Source organism: Etheostoma spectabile, chromosome 18, assembly GCF_008692095.1.
Source record: "Etheostoma spectabile isolate EspeVRDwgs_2016 chromosome 18, UIUC_Espe_1.0, whole genome shotgun sequence".
NCBI lineage: Eukaryota > Metazoa > Chordata > Actinopteri > Perciformes > Percidae > Etheostoma > Etheostoma spectabile.
In genome coordinates this window covers 22,455,561-22,475,881 of record NC_045750.1, presented here as the reverse complement: position 1 = coordinate 22,475,881, position 20,321 = coordinate 22,455,561, and the positions used below count along the sequence as shown (strand labels likewise).

At 41.2% G+C, this 20,321-nt stretch overlaps 1 protein-coding gene across 1 annotated transcript in view; it reads right to left on the bottom strand.

The window, feature by feature from the left end:
* ches1 (checkpoint suppressor 1) overlaps positions 1 to 14,931 on the bottom strand; it is a 108,214-nt gene extending 93,283 nt beyond the window's left edge. The window contains exons 1-2 of the mRNA XM_032542851.1: positions 14,723 to 14,931; positions 13,671 to 13,728 (exon numbers count right to left, since the gene is read on the bottom strand). The gene's annotated coding sequence lies outside the window, so the exon portion shown is untranslated. The remainder of the gene's footprint in view (positions 1 to 13,670; positions 13,729 to 14,722) is intronic.
* Between the last annotated feature and the right edge of the window lie 5,390 nt (positions 14,932 to 20,321).

Genomic DNA, 20,321 nt, shown 5'->3' with positions numbered 1-20,321 from the left:
TATATATATATATATATATTCGTATATATAGGTAATTATGATTGTTGTGTTCCAGCTGGTAATACATTTCCCTTGCAAGTAAAATGAATACGAGGACACACAAATTACAACAGGGGTGCCCTGGCGGACCAGGGGTTAAGGCAGAGTAAAAGGAGGAATAACACAAGTAGTTTAGTTTCCACTAATTGTTTTTTCTCCCAAGTGGGTAAATAAGTATCCAGGGAAGGGATTAAGATAATGCAGGGAATTAGATAATGGATGATTGAGACTGCATGGCTATGGAAAGGACAGGAAAGCTTTCCTGCAAACCTATAGCTTTAATGCAAGTGATAATGAATAATTTAAAACCTTTAAAGCCTTTTACCTGCAGGATGATATGTTGAAATTAAAGATGCAGCCGGACCGAAGATGGCTGCTTAACTCAAGTGTTTCCCGCACTGAGAATTTGTTGAACAAAAGCCCATTTCAGTTTTCCCTAGGGTGCAGGTGTTCCGACTCTTTGTAAACTTCGAAACAATGTGTCTACCCATGCGACATAATCCTAGTTGATACCCTGGGCCACTTTGTGCGTTTTTTTCTCTTTTGAGGTACCATGACAGTGAATGAGGGTTGGGGGCGTTGGCTGCTGAAAGTTGTAATTAGTTTGTAATGCCACATCTGCTGAAGGGCAGTCATCTTTAATGAACATTAGCAGCCCTAATGGAGCGTTAAATGACGCTAGGAAATAGAAGACGCTGTGGTCAACAAGGGAACGGCTACATCAGTCAGGCCCTTTCATTCCCTTACATTGGCAGGGTTTTCCCTGCCATTATCAGGTTTAGGTGCAGCACCTGAGCCTTTTTGTCTGTCACCTCAGTCGAATAAATGTAACTAAAACTTAAAATGATTGAATACCGACTTTTTTAAAGAAGTTTTGTCTTTAAAGGAGAATTCCTGTCAATTTCAACACGTAGCTCTGTGGTTTGGAAATTTGGAGTGCTGTCAGCAGTGAGACAAATGAAACCAATCGGTGGAGCCTACACAGAGTTATCCCCCTGCTAGAGTTAACACTCAACAGGCTTAAACAGGGCAAGTTTTAAAACATGTTTTTAGCCTCTTAACATGTTCAAAATGTCATTACCAGTGCCTACCCATGTGCAGTGATTCCTTCTGAGGGAACACAGTGAATCTGACTGCAGTTGATGTGACAGAAATGCATAAAATTTGTGTTAATCGATTCCTTTGTTTATTTCCTGTTTTACGGTGAAGTCCACACTAGTTGATTGTCAAACTTGTGCAATCCAATATTCCACAAAACCACCGTTGTTATGTCCTTCCTAGTGACTATGTAGAAAGAGGCTGTATCCTGACACCACAGTAGAGCTTGGACAGCAAGATTTCAAGCGCTATTGAGCAGAGGTAACTAAGCAACAGTGGGATCTTGACCTATTGACCTGCTGCAGCGGCAGCTCAGCTCTCCCGGCTCCACTGTGGTGTCAGGTTGTAGCCTGTTTCTACATAGTCTTTACTAAGGACAGAACAACAGCAAATCGTTTTTTGGAGAAAAAAATTCATTGTGGAATATTGGATTGTATGAGTTCGACAATCGACTAGAGAGGACTTTACTGGAAAACAGGAAATAAACTAAGGAATGGATTAAGACAATTTTTATGCATTTCTGTCTCATCGACTGGAGTCAAATTTACTGTATTCACTTGGAAGGAATCACTGCACATGGGTAGGCACTGGTAATGACATTTTGAACATGTTAAGAGGCTAAAAACATGTTTTAAAACTTGCCCTATTTCAGCCTGTTGGGTGTTAACTCTAGCTGGAGGATACCACAGTACACTGTGTTACACTGTGTGTAGGAAGCACCAGTTGTTTTCATTTATCTGTCTACCAACAGCACTCCATATTTCCAAACAACACAGCTACGTGTTGAATCAACAGGAATTCTCCTTTAAGCTTTTTGAGTGTTCTAGCGTTTCCAATGTTTTAGGCACAGATGTGGTATGATAATAACACCACGGTCCAAAATGATGACAAAAAAAGAGACGCAAAACTACCACAAAGGGACACAACATGACTACGAAGAGTTGCAAAAACCCACAGAGACGTAAAATGTATGGGGAAATTGCTTTTTCCCACCTAAATCTTCCACAAAGCAAGGGAAAACACTGCATATGCTCCTCGTCATTGACGCTTTCTATCTCTGACTTTCTCTATCTATATAGACTATGAAATCACATTTATATTCATGCAGCAGCATAGATTTTCATCATTTAAACATGCTTCATTGAACTTTTCTGGACTTTTAAAACTGCTTCAACAACTGCGTCTAAGTGTTTCTATGTCCTATGTATTATGCCTCCCTCTGTCTACTTCTCTTTTATTTTAATAACGTAAAATATTTTCCCCAGGTAGGTCCGTTGTGAACTTGTGCTGTGGAACACCGAGCTTGACCGAGGCGCTGGTTTATTCATGAGGTTCAATGAGGAAGGCCTTTGACGTCCATGAATTATTTAAAGGCAACACTTTTTAAATAATCCCTCACTTTTGTAAATACATCCCCCGCCATACGTCATGGTGGTGGTAAGTGGGGTGATGACACCAGGACAAACATGGTGTCCACAGCTGTGGACAAATCTGCAATCTTACAGTTTCTTAACCAGTTTTAGTGTCCTCTAAACTTTTGTTCTATGCTTTAATTGTTTTCACTTGGTGTGATAAATTGTTGTGTAAGAGCCTGTGTCTCTTCTTATAACCAAATGGTGGGCACAGTATTTTCATCTTGGCACAAAACTATTTATTTTTATCACGGTAGTTTGGTGCTGCTGTCAGCCACACAGCAGCTCTTTGTTTCTATCTTTTGGGACTAAGTCAGAAATCCAGAATCCTCGCAAGAGCACAATTTGAATTTTCTCAGTTACTCTGGCATCGAGTAATGCTGCTCGTTAACTATGCCCTTGTAGCCGAGCTGCACCAATCCCATTGGTGTATCTGATGAAGGCGGGCCAGATGACAGTTTAATCTACCAGTTAGCTCCGCTGGTAGCTAAGCGTATGGGGCTCTGGATGCGTCACCCCGTGTGTTGTAGTGATTGGTCGTAGTGTCATCCAATGAGATTTTCAAAAGCACGCTTGGTGCCGCCCCTCGAGATGGGCGACTTTCATTACTTGAGGAGAGACCCTTAATCTTTCAGATTTGGGTCTGGATTTCCAGACTACAAAGTCTGAGGAAACAAATAAGAGAGACCAGTACATTCAGTAAATGATGTACAAGTGAAATTTGAAGATGCTGCTTAAGTGTTAACATGTAACAAACATGTGAGATGGTGTTGACTACTCTGCTTGGTCTTAGCAGGGTTTAGAGATATGCTTGAAAAACACTGGGTTTTCCGATGCATAGTCCAAACGGGTCTAAAGGCAAAAGTGTTTATAGCTGTTCCAAATGCCCCCGCTTGACGGCAAGATGGAAGAACTGCCCGGGATAACAGCTCACACTTTCAGACAGTCGAACGCATTCATGGTGTTGGAAAACATGTGCGGGGAGGGGGTTTTCTATGCTCTTTGATAATCTGACAAGCAGTTATTTGGAAGCACAGTGACACTTTAAAGCTGGGTTCTGTTGCCTCTGACTCAATCATCACGTACTGAGCTTCTGGTCACACAATACAGATCTTTTATCATTGCCTTCATCTTGATCTGATGTCAGTCACTGTCACACATGTATAAAATAGTTATTAATCCGATGGGCTCAATGCCCAATGTTTCCATTTTTAGGAAGGTTGTAATGGTCATGAATATACTTGTTTATTATCTAGGCTTCAAAATAAATGTTCTAGCATTATTGAATTACTGGTTTCACTTAAATAATGCAGTTAAAAAAATGTCACTGATGCAAAAACACTAACAAAACGTGATCACAGACTGAAAGGTGATGATAACTAATATTAATAGCCTTTTAAAACAATTTTTGCACATTATTACTTTCACAGTTTCTTTGCTCTATTTTCATTTCTTCTCTACTTTTAGCAATTTATCTCGGAACAACAAGACTACATTTTGCTATATGCAAGTAAACAAAAACAAAGCTGAATTTATTTGAACTCCACATTTTCAAAAGCGTCCCCTTTTAGGAATGTTTTTGAATTATCTCTTGTTATCAGATGAATAAAACACTGGTTTAGTGTATGTAGAATATGAAGAATCAGCATCATGTGCTGTTTTAGAAACGTGTAATATTATGTGCACAGTTGATAAGCCTGGCGATTAGTGATAGCCGAGACCCCCTACTGGTCTTTAGTGTTAAGACGAGCGAGCATCGACAGAGCTTCCACCTAATCTCAGCTTGTCCCTCATTTGATTTGTCCACTGAGTGGTAATACAGTCCTGTCTTATATCACATTGTAAAACCCCCATTTCTGTCATGTACAGTTCAGCAGCAGCATTTCTCTTTTTGCCCTGGCAGTTCTCTCTCGGTCTCTGTTTCTCATTCACGTACCGGCGCAGTGAGCATGCACACACAAATTCCCTCTCCCTGTCCCTGTCTGTCCTCTGTCTGTGAAATGTTATGCGGTGTGAGGGCAGCGGAGAGGAGCAGCGACTCAGATCCTCACCCAGCCCCGCTCGGCTGTTTTACCCCATGCGGTGGCACACAGCGCAGGCAGGAGCGATATAATTAGAATGGAAATTACAGAAAGTTACAGGCGAGCTAAATCCCCCCTGCGCATCGCGTGGCTAAAAATGTCCCGGGCAACGCCAGTGGATGTATCACCATAGCAACAGCCTTCTTCTGCACTCTATTTTCAGACTGAAAAGGGAGAACCATCCAGAGAGAGAGGAAGAGAGGAAGAGAGGAAAGGAAGAGAGCGAGGGAGGGAGAAATGCAAACATCGCCGTTTCTGTAGAAATTGATACATTATTCAAGCAAAGGAAACATCTGCAAATGAGTGCTGGCTGGATGGGAGGCGGGCTGCGGCGCGCGCTTGCCTGTCAGGGCTAAACTGAACTGTCTTGGGGGGCATTAGTGTGACGGTCATACAAGGACGAGGGGGTGCTGTGGGGTTGACTTACACATCTCAGCAGAGGTGAGTGCTGAAATCCACACCAGCAGCCAGAGATGTTAACATCAATGCAGTGGTGTGATGAGGCTTCCATTTGAATCAATCACACATCAGATGATTAGAGTATGAGCTGCTGTGGAAAGTGAATCATCTTGTGGAGGATATGGAGTAATTTGGGCATTAAGATCAGGCGTCAATGAACCCTCAATGAGTGCACGCCGGCGTTGAAGTTCAGCATTGTGTCAAGGCGACGGTGTCATTGCTCCGTTGAGTCAAAAATCCCATTTGTGTTTTATGTCTCAAAATAGCTCTGAAAAAGCTCTGAAAATGAAAATAAAATCATGAAAGAGAAAAGGCCCAATCCCAATGCACTTAGTCTCTATTTCCCAATTCTTTTCAGTTCAGTTCAATTTATTATAATTCACTTCAGCACAATGTGGTTTATTGGCATGGCAGTTGAGAATGAAATGCCAAAGCACCAAGACAAAAGATCCACATTTTTTCCTCTTTCTCTCTCTCTCTGCTGGTCTAATCAGGTCTTGAATGAAAGCACACGCTCTCTTTCTCTCTCTCTCTCTCTCTCTCTCTCACTCACACACGCAAAAATGCTCTCTGTCCATCTTTCCGTCTCCTAATGTTTCTCTCACCCCCCAGGGGGTCTGATTGAACGGGCTTGGAGGCATGGATCTTTCTCTATTGATCCGCCTGCTGAATCACTTATCCCTTTTCCAATGGCCTTCATCACCACACTTAGGTTTTAGCACTCTCTGCATGCACAGATTTCCTAACTTGTAAAGCCAAGATCCAGGCTTGGAAAGAAATGCTTCACGAGTGAAAAGAATATAGTAATTGGGACTGCTAAGAAATTGCTAATGAATTACAGTCTGTGGAAAAGGAACGTGTAAATCACACTGATTGGATAACAATTACCTCGAGGAACAAAAGATAATGTTGAAGATGAACCCAATTTCCAGTAGCAATCAATAAGGTTGCTAAAGGAAATTGTGTCATTGTTATATATAGCAATACCATTGATTAAGGAAACATCCGGGCCATGCTATGGACACTACAGATTCTTGTTTCCGACAGATGCATGTTGCAGTTAATTTAGAGTTCAAAGCAAGAACATATAGCATGCAGAATTAGCAGATAAACTCCCACGACTAGATTTAGGTGCCCTAGACAAACCATTTATTCTCTCCATCCATCAACTTCTCATGCATCCTTTTTTTCTGCTGTTAAACTGGCCAGCATTTCATCTGAGGCTTCTGGATTCCACATATTGCTAGCCTTGTAGGCCTTTGTTTTGGCGAGGGATGTATTCGGCAGATGACCGTGCTGGTGTAGAACGCTGTAAACATGTTTTAAAAGCTGTGTGGTCAGTGCTCAGTTGCTCAGTTGGTAGAGCGGGCGCACATATGTAAAGGTTTACTCCTCAATGCAGCGGCCGCGGGTCTTACCCGACCTGCGGCCCTTTGCTGCATGTTGTTCACCCTCTCTCTCCCCTGTTATGTCTTCATCTGTCCTCTCAAAATAAAGCCATAAAAATGCCCCCCTCCTGAAATAAAAATGGTATTACAATTTTTTGGAGAACTGAAATGTTTTCAGGTTCCAGCACCTGGCATAATGAACACTGAAAATGTTTCTCTCCCATACTGCTGGGAGTGCGCAAAAACATGTTCTTACTATTGAAAACAAGCAGGAAAGGAGGCCAGCACTGTAAAGACAGGTCCCTGGTGGTCATGCAGCTTTTTGCAATGTCAACCAGATGCCCGTGGGCTGATACAGATGCTTTCATTCTCCGAGCAGGATGGACTCACTAACAGTGCCAGCCTCTGTCCGGGCAGAAGAAAAGTCCCTGCATGCATCCTGATAATGTCTATCTGCCTGTTTCAGTCTACTGCTCTCTCTAGTTTGCTTTCTTTGACTGTCACTCACTCTCTTTCTCTCTTTAACTCACTCGCTCACTTCCTGTCTCTTTTAATTCTTATACTCCTGCTGTTTTTTGTCCTTTCTCTCTCCCTCGCTACCTCCCCCGTGCTTTTGTTTGACCTTATTTTCGTCGTCAGACATGACAATTTGTCATTGCTGACACAATATGTTCCGACCTCCGGGGCGCTCCGTCACCTTAAACCTTTGCCCTCGTTCTGTTGGGATGACTTGCACTGGACACGGGACAGAGACAGAGACAGAGGAAAAGGAAGAGTAAAAAGGATGAGAATTTAAGGTGTAAAGTCCCTAAGAAACAAGAACACCCGATCAAACGAGGCAATACGGGGAATCGGATGATGCCACCCTGACATAGTGACCACCTGTAACATGTCTCCGCTAAGACGCCCAAGCAGAGCGCACTACAACGATGTAATATCATGTTAACTAGCCATGGCAGCTTCCACACGTGGGTCCTGGGTTACCCCTGGTTGCTAATGTATGGATAAATGCACAAAGTGACAAGCCCACACACGTAAACTCCCAAACATACATATGTAACTCTAGCTAAGGTTCACATCTGTCAGTCAATTGTAGATGAAGGGCAAATAAGCAGACGATTGGACGGTAATGGTTGACTCAGATCAGTAGGCTGTGGTATCTGAGGGTCAATACGAGGAGACCGAAGGGGGACAGAGAGAAACTGGAATGAAGAAAGCGCGTAAACACAGAATAGGAGAGTAAGGAAGAAGAAAGAGAGTTGAGACAGAGGGAAAAATACAGAAGAGGAGTAGGGCCACGTGAGCATTTTATTTGAGTTCTGAGTTTAAAGTCTGAATTCTGAGATGACCACAAATAGATGTAATTCATTATTTAAAAAAATATCATAAATTCATTAATAATGTCTTTTTTTGGCCTTAGTACGTTAGAATTTTCTCAGAATTCTGACTTTAAAATGTAAGTCCACATTTTTTTTTCTGACTATTTTTTTTTTAGAACATAAGTAAACTAGGTCACAGTTCTGATTTTAAAATAAGAATTCTGACTTCATTTTCAGAATTCTTAGATTAAATCCAGAACAAATACATTTTTTGTGGCCCAAATCCGAAGGATAAAGTGAGCGTTAAAGCGGGAGGCAGGAGGCAGAATGAGGTGTCTAGGAGGAGCAGAATTCTTGCTGACAAATTCTGGAAATGCCCAAAATGGCTGTGTCAAGAAGAGTACAACCCCCTCATTTAGCACGGTTTTAAGTTTACGACGTGTGCATCTCACGTACAGAGGCATTTGGTTGCTTTCAGAAGAGAGAAGAAAAAGTTTGTTCCTTGAACTGGACTGAAAACAGCATTAAGGCAAAAAAGAGGACCGGATAAACACCCAACCTGTTTTTGCCAAGTTGCCAGTGGCCTCAAATCAACATTTGTTTAGTTACATGTTGGAGCCAACAGCGCTCTCAAACAATCAGAGCATTTAAAAGTATTATTACTAATTATGTCTTCATGTGCTTCTCATCAATGTGTTTTTCAAAAAAGTGTACACTGTGTTGCCCAGTAAGAAATAAACCTGATGGTAGCAGTCGTTTTATCATTGTGGACAGGCACTGGGATATTCAGCAGCAAAAAGAAGTGGAGAGACTGCAATATGTAGACATTAGATCCACAGAAATCCATATAAATCCAAAGATGTTTATTGAGAAATCCATTTTCATTCCAAAAATCTTGAACAAACAGTCAGTGGCTCTGACATATTTTGAGGCAAGAACTCATTCCCCCTCTAGTCTGAGAAGGCGAGGCAATCTGATTGTTTAGTGATAGTAAGGACACTTATTTTATCTCCAATCTACAGTTTAAAGACAACATAAAATGAGGAGATGAGCCTCCTGGAATACTGTGTAGATGTATTAAAACGTGTACTTACCGTATTTTTTGCAATATAGGGCGCACTCAAAAGCCTTTAATTTTCTCAAAAAACGACAGTGCGCTTTATAACCGAAGCGCCGTATATATGGATTCATTCTGGTTTTGCTCACTGACCTCTAAGCGATTTTGTGTTATACAAGGCGCTCACGGCGCTAAGTCAAAATGTTTTAGTACGACTTTGGTAAACTACAAAAGCCGCACCGCTTGCAGCCTTACGGCTACCGTAGACAGGAGCGTCGCGGAGTAATACATGCTGTGCTTCACCATAATATTACAGTGTGTGCATAAGGACCCCAAAATGGCACCTGTCAAAAGAAACGCTTACGACGCGGACTTCAAACTCAGGGCTATCAGTCACGCAGTTGAACATGGGAATAGAGCAGCTGCGAGAGAATTCAACATTAATGAATCAATGGTACGGAAGTGGAGGAAGCGAGAAGATGACCTGCGCCAAGTAAAGAAGACCACACAGAGTTTCCGCGGGAACAAAGCGGGATGGCCACAGTTAGAGGACAAAATTGAACAGTGGGTTATTGAACAGAGAGCAGCAGGTAGAAGCGTCTCTACAGTCTCTATTCGACTGAAGGCAACAGCGTTAGCACGGGACATGAATATCAGTATTGTGTTGTATTTTACGTGTTACAACTGAACAAGGTTGGTATTTATTGTGAATCCGCTCATTAACGTTTGATAATGTTGAGAGTTACCGTATTGTGAACACGTTTAACAAAGTTTGACTGACTGACTTATCTGACTGTTTTTCGAAAAAGATAAAAAAAAAGACCATTCATTAACAGTGCGCCTTGTAATCTAGTGCGCCCTGTAGTGCAAAAAATACGGTAATGAAATCAGGTTCGAATCAGAGGAAGGACAGTCATTTTTTTGCAAGTCACTACTACAGGACACACTCATCAACCCACAGGAATTTTGTTTAAAACATTCAGCAGCCAAATTCACATTTTAAGCATTTAGAGATGAAAAGCCACGTCGATGGGGCGACTTCTAGCTCACCCAGTAAGAATGTGCGCCCCATGTAGGTTGATTCCTTTTCTGCATGTTATCCCCCATCTCTCTCCCACCTTTCCTGTCTATCCACTGACACTAATACAGGGTAAAAAAAATTCCCCCAAAAAGAATCTTTAAATGGAAAAAAAGCCATGTATTTTTTTTTTAAGATTATTTTTTGTGGCTTTTTCACTTTATTAAATAGATAGATAGATATTTATTGATCCAAAAATATGGGAAATTACAGTGTTACAGCAGCACACAAAATATACATACATACAATATACATGAAATAATAATAATAATAATAATAATAATAACAAAATATAAGAATAAAATATAAGAACAAGTATTTAAATATATACAAGATGGGGAAAAAAACAAAATGTGCAACTGTTTAAGTATGAGTATGCTAAAATGTAAGTGACCCAATCGTGCCGGTTGCCCTTATTGTAATATTGTGAATGTGATGTGAATAAAGTGACAGTGGATAGACATGAAAGGGGGAGAGAGATGGGGTATGACACGCAGCAAAAAGGCCGTATGTCGGACTCAAACCCTTGGCCGCTGAAGGACTCAGCCTACATGGGGGGCACAGTCTTACTGGGTGAGCTAGAGGCCACCCCAAAAATCCTGTTTAATGATCAGTGCGTTTGGTTGCTCAGCGTACTTGCCGACCTCCAGACATCATATCCTAAATGATGCTGATTAATCACTCCGAGTTCACTCAAAAAGTTGCTAAAATGTCCATAAAATTTAACTGAAAAATATTGGTCAAACATGTCTGTAGGTATTCTTCTCACTGGATTCTGTTCGGTGGTTGATATTGCTTTTGGATACTTTCTATATGATGGAATGGATGCCTGAGAAGCCGCATGCTGTTATCGCTGCGTGAACAGAAACATGAATTTGCGAAGATGAATCAGTTGGGTAAAATGTGTAGTTTAGTTCATTGTTGTGACAGCAACAATAACTTTATTGTACAACATGATAATGCTGATATTTCGACCAGTAGTTAGCATTATGAAACTAGGCAGAATAAAGCTCTGTCTGTCATGACAGTTAGTAGTACTGAACTGTCTCTTTGGTTCCACATTGTGGAGGTCCAAATTTGATTGACGTCTGTCAGTAAAAATCTTAATCAAGTACTCACATTTTCTTATCAGCTAACTGTGACAGTGAAAGACTTTAATATGCACATGCTTTATTACGCTATAGTATTCCTATATCGTGCAGTATGTTCAATGGTAACTCTGATACCACACAAGTAGGCCAAATAAACCAATAGAGCACTAAAACCATCAGACACTTCTGAACAAGCTTTCTTATCAAACTGGATTAGCTGGCTCTTGGTAAGGAGTATCACATTGATTTACACTTGATAATAATCTAAATTAACAGCAAAGATGATGGGATTACTAAAAGCACGAGATGGACAGGCAACAAAGAGGGTAAAGTTCAAATACTGTACTGTCCGTGAACTGTGACCCGCACGCAGTGACAAATCACTGCATGGCAACCAATCCCACCTGAGATCCAAGGTTATATTAATACTATGCAAATGAAAAATGCATCTTAATGTTGTTCCTGCACTGATCTCTATCATCTGTGAACCTAAACTGCAACAACAATGGAAGCAAGCCTTAAACTGCATTTGGATTGACTTGATTGATCTGGCCACAAGCGGCCGACTGTAAGCGGTGTCGTCGGCTTCGCCAGGCTCAACATCCCTGTTTCTCACACACACACACACACACACACACACACACACACACACTTTGTTTAGTTACACAGACCAGTCTCCCAGTCTTCACCTGTGGATTTTCATCAATCTCTAATTACTGTGTGTGTGATCAGCATACATAAGTCTGTACGCAACAATACATGTAGCTGTGTAAACGGCCTAGTGTGTCTGTATGCCGCACACACATATCGCTGATGTGTAACTTTGTGATTAGCAGGAGCTGAGAGAGCGATTTAGCTATAGAAAATGACAACAAAGGGAGGGCGGACGCGGCGGAGGGTGGGAGAGACAAATGTACAACACGCAACTCAGGTTGACTCTGTGTTGACAGTAGAGGTCATATTGAGAGATTAAGTCTACCTGTAGCTTCAGCACGGTGGGGGGTGGAGGTGATGGTAAAGTAAAGGCCTTCTGTGGCTTAGACAGGAAGCCGAGGAAGGTCATGTAACATGTTAACGTACAGACCAACATGCGTTCCTATTTACCAATCTCCTGCTCCTAATTAGACACGAGACCGAGGGTCTTCCCTGAGCACATGGGCAAACAAACATACACAGGCATACACATGCATGCACGCACGCACACACACACACACACACACACACAGGCAACCCCTATATACATCACAGGCCATAGGTTCCCCCTACTAACCTGCTGCTCTTTATAACCTCTCTCGCCAGGGCTCCCTCAAGGTGAAGAGGACCATCACTCTCTCTCTCTCACACACACACACACACACACACACACACACACACACACACACACACACACACACACACACACACACACATTTTGGCAGCAGCAGATGACTTCAGATACATAAGAATTTAATCCACACCTGGGGTGCTGCAGAGGTATAATGGACAACAAAGGCCTGATAAAGATGCCGTTTTAGACTACTTAGCTCCGGGATATGATTAGAAACGACCCACACCAGGTGAGACGCCTGAGGCTACCGTGCTGCTACGCCAATAATGAGAGAGGGATGGGGAAAAAAAATAGATAGACAGAAAGAAAGAAAGCGAAGAGTCTGGGAAAGAGTGTCATCTTGTAGGTAAATTATATTGATCTTCAAACAAGGAAAGAATAAGAGGGATAATTTGGTAAATGGGACTAAAGAAGAGGTTTTAGATGATTATATTATAAGCAGGGACAACAAAATCCATGCCTGCAGTTGATGACAAGACGCCAGCTCTTAAGTTGTAATGATTCAAAACAAACAGGAGAAAAAAAGTAAAAATTTCAGAGAGAAGCCCAGGGGAGAGGAAGAACCGAGGGAGGAAGGAGTATGGATGGGGCAATGGGAGGAGATAGCGGCAGTTCTCTGTCGGGCACAGCAGGTTAATTTGCACTTGTCAGAACGAGGGCTTTCCCTCTAGCCATCCTTATCTTTGTTGTCCTCCTGGATGTTGGTGTCAAACCGAGAGGCGGTGTTTGGATCCCGCCTCAGCACTGTCACCTCGCTGGTTGCAGCCCAGGAGTGACATAGTAGCAGCTTTACACTCTAATCCTCTAATTATATCAATTAAGGGGCTGTAGAATTGAGTGAGGGAATCCAAATTCTTCTTGTAAAGAGGGGAGAGTAAAATGATATAGACATGTACAGGCAATTCAGGTAACACAGCAACACAAATATGTGACAAAAGCACAGAGGAAGGCGGATCTATACTCATCACTGTAATTGTGCCCTAATGAGTTCAAATGTATTAGTTGGTAAAACAAGGTCCAATCATCGTTCACTGCATTACCTCCAAAAGGAAACCAGACACAGCCGGAATAATGAAAAAAAGAGCAAAATGCAAATTCAGGATGAGTGTCAGGCAAGAGTACTTAGGGAGCCTTAAAGTGTTGTACATTACCTCAAATAGGATTTACAGCAGCTATAGTGAGAGATTACACAATAACACAGACTTCGCAGTCAGTATGAATCATAATTGTCAAAGTCCTGTGTAGGACCACTGTTTGTAACCCTTGTTTCACGGGCTGGTTTGGAACCCCGTCACACACACAAAAATGGTGAAATACTCACTGAAATAGGCTGTAGCAGCTGAGGGTAGTGTTGAGTGTTGGTCAAGGCCCTAGTCTCTCTGAGGGTAGATGAAAAAGAAGAAAAAAGCATGTTGAGCTGATATGTACAGTCAGCATAGTAAGCTAAATAAGAGCCCCTGACTGTAACCTTGAAACGTGTGTACATATTGGACGTTTTCTGTGATGGAAAAAACCCAAACAAGACCAAAATATTAAAAGTATTAAAATGTAGGCCAACTTCAAGAATTGCTGCATACACCAAAACACGTGAATGAAAACATACCTATAAAAGAAACACAGTTGGAATTGGGAAACAATGAAAATATTTAAACACAGAAAGAAACATTCAGCAAAAAAAACTCAAAAAAGCACAACAAAATCAACAAAAAAATCATACAACACATACAACAAAGAGGATATACTAGAAAAGCAGCTTGCGATTAACACATTTAAATAATAATATGTATGTGAACTGCTGGTATAGACCCTTTTCACAAGTGCTGGAATCAGTTATTATCAAAAACGTTAATGCCGTCCATATAGCTGAACTAAATCGTTTGTTACAGAGCCTAGCACACACTAGTGTTTCACCCATTGCTAGTAGGCTATTATGAGTAATAAAACTGTGTTTTTTTTCATATTTTTCTGCTATGACAAGTCAAAATGTCTGCTGTGAAAAAGGTATCTTGAAGAGCACAAAGTCAAGAATGTTATACTGTGGACAGTGAGAGTAGCAATAGCTAACAATGTAGTGAAGAGAAATCGTAGTGGCTAAGTTATGTTGCTAACTCACTGACCTTAGCTAACTAGCATCCATTCGCACTGATATTAATAATGCATTTAAACAGTAGCGGTCTAACGTTAGCTAGCTATAGTCAAGTTTAAACAGAATTAATTAGGTGAGATTAATTAGTAATATTTGCTATGTTACTGTAACGCTTTCAGTACTGAGTAGTGCAAGTTTAAAATTCATTAACGTTACAGTTAGCTACCAGGAAATGTCTGTTACTTTGCCATTTGGGGGGATTAGCTATAGCATGTTTGTTGTCTTACCAGAAGTTGAATGAGAGAGTTGATAACAATTTCTTCTTTATGAATATGGCGGAGTCCCCTTTGGGGCGTGTTAGCTTGTTGCAAGATATATTTTTCTCCTTTTTTCTTTTTAGCTGGACCATATTGCCCTGGCAAGCCCTCATTACCTGCTGCTTCACTGCGAGGGCAAGACGTCTGTAGAACTGCAGGGTGACCAGTCACTCACCACAGCTAAGCTAACGTTAGCTGGTCAGTAAATAGATCATTTTAACTATAGGCTGGCTTCTTATTAAAGCACCCTTTCGTTTTTTTATTTATTTACTCTGCAGTAATATGTATTGTGTAATTGACAAGGCTACATTTTTTCAAGTAACTTGACAGTCACTACTAATAACCCACAGTTCTGCAGATGTTTGTTATCCTTTAACAACAATTTCAAATCCACTTTTTCATTGTCTATACACAGTTCTTGGCTCTGGTGTGTCTTTTTTATTTGCATTGTCTCTGATTTGTATCATGTTTCCACTACTTTGAGGGATTTATGCAGTTGCCTAACAGTATGTGCCAACTGTTGCTGGACAGTTTTATTTGTCTCTGTTTTTGTAAATGTAATATTTCTGTATTTGGAGTACATTTCCCTTTATGTCTGTGCTTTCACTTTTGATATGTGTAGTTGTAGATTTAGAGGGTTTTTCTTTTAATATTTGTGCTGTACCATTTGTATGTGTTTTGTCCTGGTGGGATTCTTGGAAAAATGTTATAATAAAATTTATTTTTTGAAGAGAAAAGACAAATGTTTTTTAAAGGTTTTTATTTTGGGACGTGAAAACTAACTCTCAAAAAACATATGTATATAAGTGTCCACAGTACAAAATAGAAACAAGTGATAGCTTGTAACTCTCATTGTCTTCACAATCCAACATATAGAGAATGTACATGTTTGTGCTATTCAGTAACATTACAACACCAGTTAACAGGGACGGGTGGGTCAAGGATAAACAGTCATAAATAGCAGCTTTCACATCCACTGAGAGCACATTTTTTCTTGTATCAGTGTGAATAAAGGTTAGAAAAGCACAGATATTTTCACATCTGGTTGTAATTGGTGCAGCGTTATTGTTGTTTTGCACTGCAGTACTGCAGGCTACTTACCTTGTCTGTGGTTCTGATCCATGTCAGCCATCAGCAACAATCCCCCAGGAGACGTCCCTCGTCGATGACATCATCTCTCAGCGTGGGAAGTTGATGGATCCCTCGCCATTTTGGTGCCCGTGGTTTTGATGAAGTGGTGAGCAGGTAGCTGAGGGGGGAGGTGAGAGGAGGACGACTGGCAGAAACACCCATAGCGCTTTGTCAACGTCAGGGACGTGCACTCAGGGTCCCCATGCAGCCTAGACAGAGATTAAGAGCAGGGAGGGTAGTGGAAGTGGTGGGTGTGTGTGCATGTGTGTATGTTTGCACCATCATCAAATATATTAGGCTATCTCACTTTACCACCATATATTACATAGTGAAATACAGTATATCCTCATGACTCACTACACTAGCCATCCTGTGATTCCATCCGACCCTTAATGAACCTTTAGCATGTGAAGCAGCCCAAGATAAAGAGTCACAAGGGGAAGTCAAGTGAAGAGAGGAAAGGAGAGAGCGTAGACGTAGCGTCTTGCGCTCTTTGTGAACGTGAAGTCTCTGTTCTTCAAACAGCTTCGTCTCACTTTAGTCTTGAGCTGTAACGGGCCAGCAGGGGGTCTCGCAGCCGGGAGGCTCGCCATGAGCTCATACAGTTAAAATGTAATTCAACTGCATTAAAAGCATGTGTGCGGGCATATGGATATGGTGTGTGTGTGTGTGTGAAAATATGACACGGTATATATACTGTATATGAGACAAGGACAAGGGGAGATGAAAGGCCTGCAGTCGTATTTCTGTCGAGGTCACATCAGACCCGTCAGAAAGCATCAAGCCTTGCTGCCATGGCAACGACGTTAGCACCCGCGAAGGTCACAAGATATAGTGTGGCGTCCCCCTCCTGCTGGGCGGCTGTCATGAATGACACACAACTAAAGTCACACACACACACACACACACACACATTCAATCTGCATTAAAAACAGCCGTACTGAATACTGTTTATTACCAACTGGTTTTTTTTTTATGGCTTGGCGAGAAGCAGGCAGGACTTTGTTACCAAGGGAGACAGCTGATAATGTGGTTCAGATGAAGTTGATTTCATTATGTATTTATATACAGGGAATATGCAGAGCTGCATTTTCAAACCATAAGAGATACAGCGCTCTAAAAGTGTTCTATTTTTATTGAGTCTTGGGAAAGGAATTACAGATTTAAAAGCACAGGACTGTGTACACACATTCAGGTAAATACACACACACACACACACACACACACACACACACACACACACACTTCTCGGCAGGTTCACAGGCTCATTAGAGTTTTCCCAGCTGTCTGGAGAGGATCTGTGGGATGTCGCCATTACTTACCCAAACTACATAGGGATCTAACCATCAGCTACACACACACACACAGACACACACACCCACACAAACACACACACACACATCTGTGACGCTACAAGCAAATGTGAGTTCAGAGCAGTGTGTATTGTCTTTTCCACAGGGCCGGCTGCTGGCTAGATGATGAATGTGCTGCTCTGCCTAGCGTCCTCCCTTTTGTTAATAGAGAGATGGAACCACATTGGCACCCTGCGATCGCCACCCCTCCCCTCAGCTGCATCCGTGACGTGGTCATAAATAGGCACATACAGATCTAAATCCCTCGGCATCTGAACAGGGTCAGAGAAGCTTTGTAATTTTTTACCTCATTACAAAGACGGAACTGTTTTTGTACCGTGGTGCCCTTGGGACGAAGTCCCTCTGCCTTAATGCGGGGCTCACACACCAAATTGTGAGTTACAATCCTTTGACCATCCTACCTTTTGTGGGATGAGATGACTGCTACTGTACAAACTTCTCCTCTGGGCCCTCAGCGGGAAAAAAACCCTCTTAAATGATCATGATAACACTCAGCTAATATTAGTAACTTCATGCCTCGAGGCAGGAAGTGTATCGTCCTCCTTCTCCTCCTTCATCCTTCTCCTCCTACTCAATTGGTCCGGTTCACGCCCCAAACACTTGTCACTCAGCGTGATGAGCTGTCTCCTTTGAAGCAGCATCTAGCCTCGGGCTGAAAGATCCAGCAATCAGTAGACTGATGAAACAGACAGAAAGGGATTTTGAATGTATCTTTGTGTCATCTGTCATGCAACACATTACTAGGGTACATATGACAACAATACACGCAGAACATATTATATACAGTAAAACTGAAAAGACAGTTTTGGTTAATAAAGGTCTACTTAATAGTTTCTGGCCAATTTTAAACCCTCTGCTTTGAGTTATGTAGGTAAAGGGTAACTACTGTTTTTCTTCAACCCGGATCCTATTTTCTTATGTTTTTGTGTCTAAGTGACTAATGGGACGAAAAATCGTTGAAATTAGTCCAGTATTAAGCAAGATTTTTGCAGTTGGCAGCAGCAAAACAGGCTATGAATGTAAGTTAATAGGACAATTGTCCAGCTTGCATTTACCTTCACAAAAGTGCTCGTTTTGCCACTGACAGGCTCAATTTATATTCTAAGTGTCTGACACCATTATGGAAATGATTTCTAAGGAGGTCTAAGATCCTTTTTCTAGGAATGAAAACATCCGCGAAACCCACCAGACCCCATGTAAATAAACCGTTATTTTAGCATTGTAAAATACACTTCATTCAAAGTTGACAGAAACAAAATAAAAACGTGAAAAGCTGTGTTGGGTAGTCTTTCCACTTTTCCAACCATCACAATTTAAGTTATGGTTGAAATAAACACATAGTTTACCGATATACATATGAAAATATGTTGGCTCTATACACGCTAAAAGTATTACTTTTTTGAATGGAGTCTGGTGGGTTTAGCGCTAGTGACTTCACAGCTGTTTCAGGTTAAACAGAAAGGCCTCAAAGAGGTTTTAAAGGTCTATCTCTAAAGGGAAAATCATATCCAGAGCTAGAAACATTCAAAAAGTGGGTTTTGTGCAGTTAGCTTTAGTTTGGCACTACACTCACGTCATACTTTTCTGAAGGCAAAATATATCCACCAGTGTTCTGCTGTTGGCCCCCACACTCCCTCTACAGGGGCCTTGTTTAAGAACTGGTCAAATCTTTCTAACCCATCCCAATAGGTGATTTGAAAGCATTGAAAAATACATTTTACCAACCCTTTAATGGACTTTATTTGTTAAAATCCACAATTTGTGGTAGTGGAAGTTTGCTGTTCCTTTAAGTTGAACATCCTACTAGGACACAGAAAAGAACAGAAATACAACTATTTGTACAGTGAAAAATGTTGTTTTCCGTCTGTTTATATGATGTTTTCAAAATGTACCACAGGAGTGTTTTTTTTCTCATTTGTACCATAGGAAACTTTATGGTGGTTACACAGGAATAAACTTTGGTTGATCCACTCACTTGTTTCCCAAGGACTCGGTTCATACATCCGCTGCAGGATAATAAAGGACATGTCATATTTCTGTGTTTTTTTAAATGGTATTATACTGCCAATGTTGTCAGCTAGTTCTCTTTAGAAGCTGAATAGTCAGTCGTGATCTTTTATCACCGCGGGTGCCATGCTGCGTGTGTGACACTCTTTCATCACGGTGTAGTTTAAATGTATTCCCTGTTGAACCAAACAAACTGCCGCCTCAGGGCTTTCTCATGTCTAAACATAGACCTCTGAGGATCATTCTGATCAACTGAAGAGTTCCCAAGGTAGTGCTTTAGTTCCAGTCATGTTTAACTAAAAAACAAATGTCTGTATGCCGGCAACGCTATGCATAAAATGTGACATTTTAATAGGAGTAAAAATCATATCCACTTTTTCTTTTCTATTTGCTGTTGTAAACACAGATAAGTGGGTCGCTGTTCTCTTGGGTGCACAGGCGGTGATGAGTTTGATGTTTTCTGAAAGCAGCGACAGCGGTTTGTTTAGAGCAAAACTGGGCACATAGCGTTGAAAAGTACCTTGGCTAAACACACTAAGAAACAATCAGTAGCCACCCTGGTGGAGTAACAGCAAACTCCAAGTGTGTCACCAGAAAAAAATCAAGGGAAATCATTCGCTATTAGATAAGTGGAAGAGAAGTGTCTCCATGCCAAATGTTGACTCAAAATCTGTGCTGCCTTTTAAAGATAAAATGAAATCAAGGATGAGACGGAAGTGTTTTTTTTCTTTTTCTTCTGGACGGGTATTGTAGGTTTTCTAAGATGTTGTCTAACTTTCAGTGGGAGGCTTTACAATTAAAACAATTTTACAATTTTGGCTGTGTTATTTGTGTCTCTTTCAAAATTAGCTCTTGAGAAATTTTATGTCTATTCATACTTTGCAGTCACATGATCCCCATGGATACCTGGGGGGCAAGAATCAACTATTTAGACCTTATGTCACCAAATGTTAAAATTAGACATCATGAAAAGATAAACATACTCAGAACTTGTGATTTTAAAGCTGGCAAAGTCTCTACCAGACTTGGAGTTTGGAGATATTCACATCTATCTTATA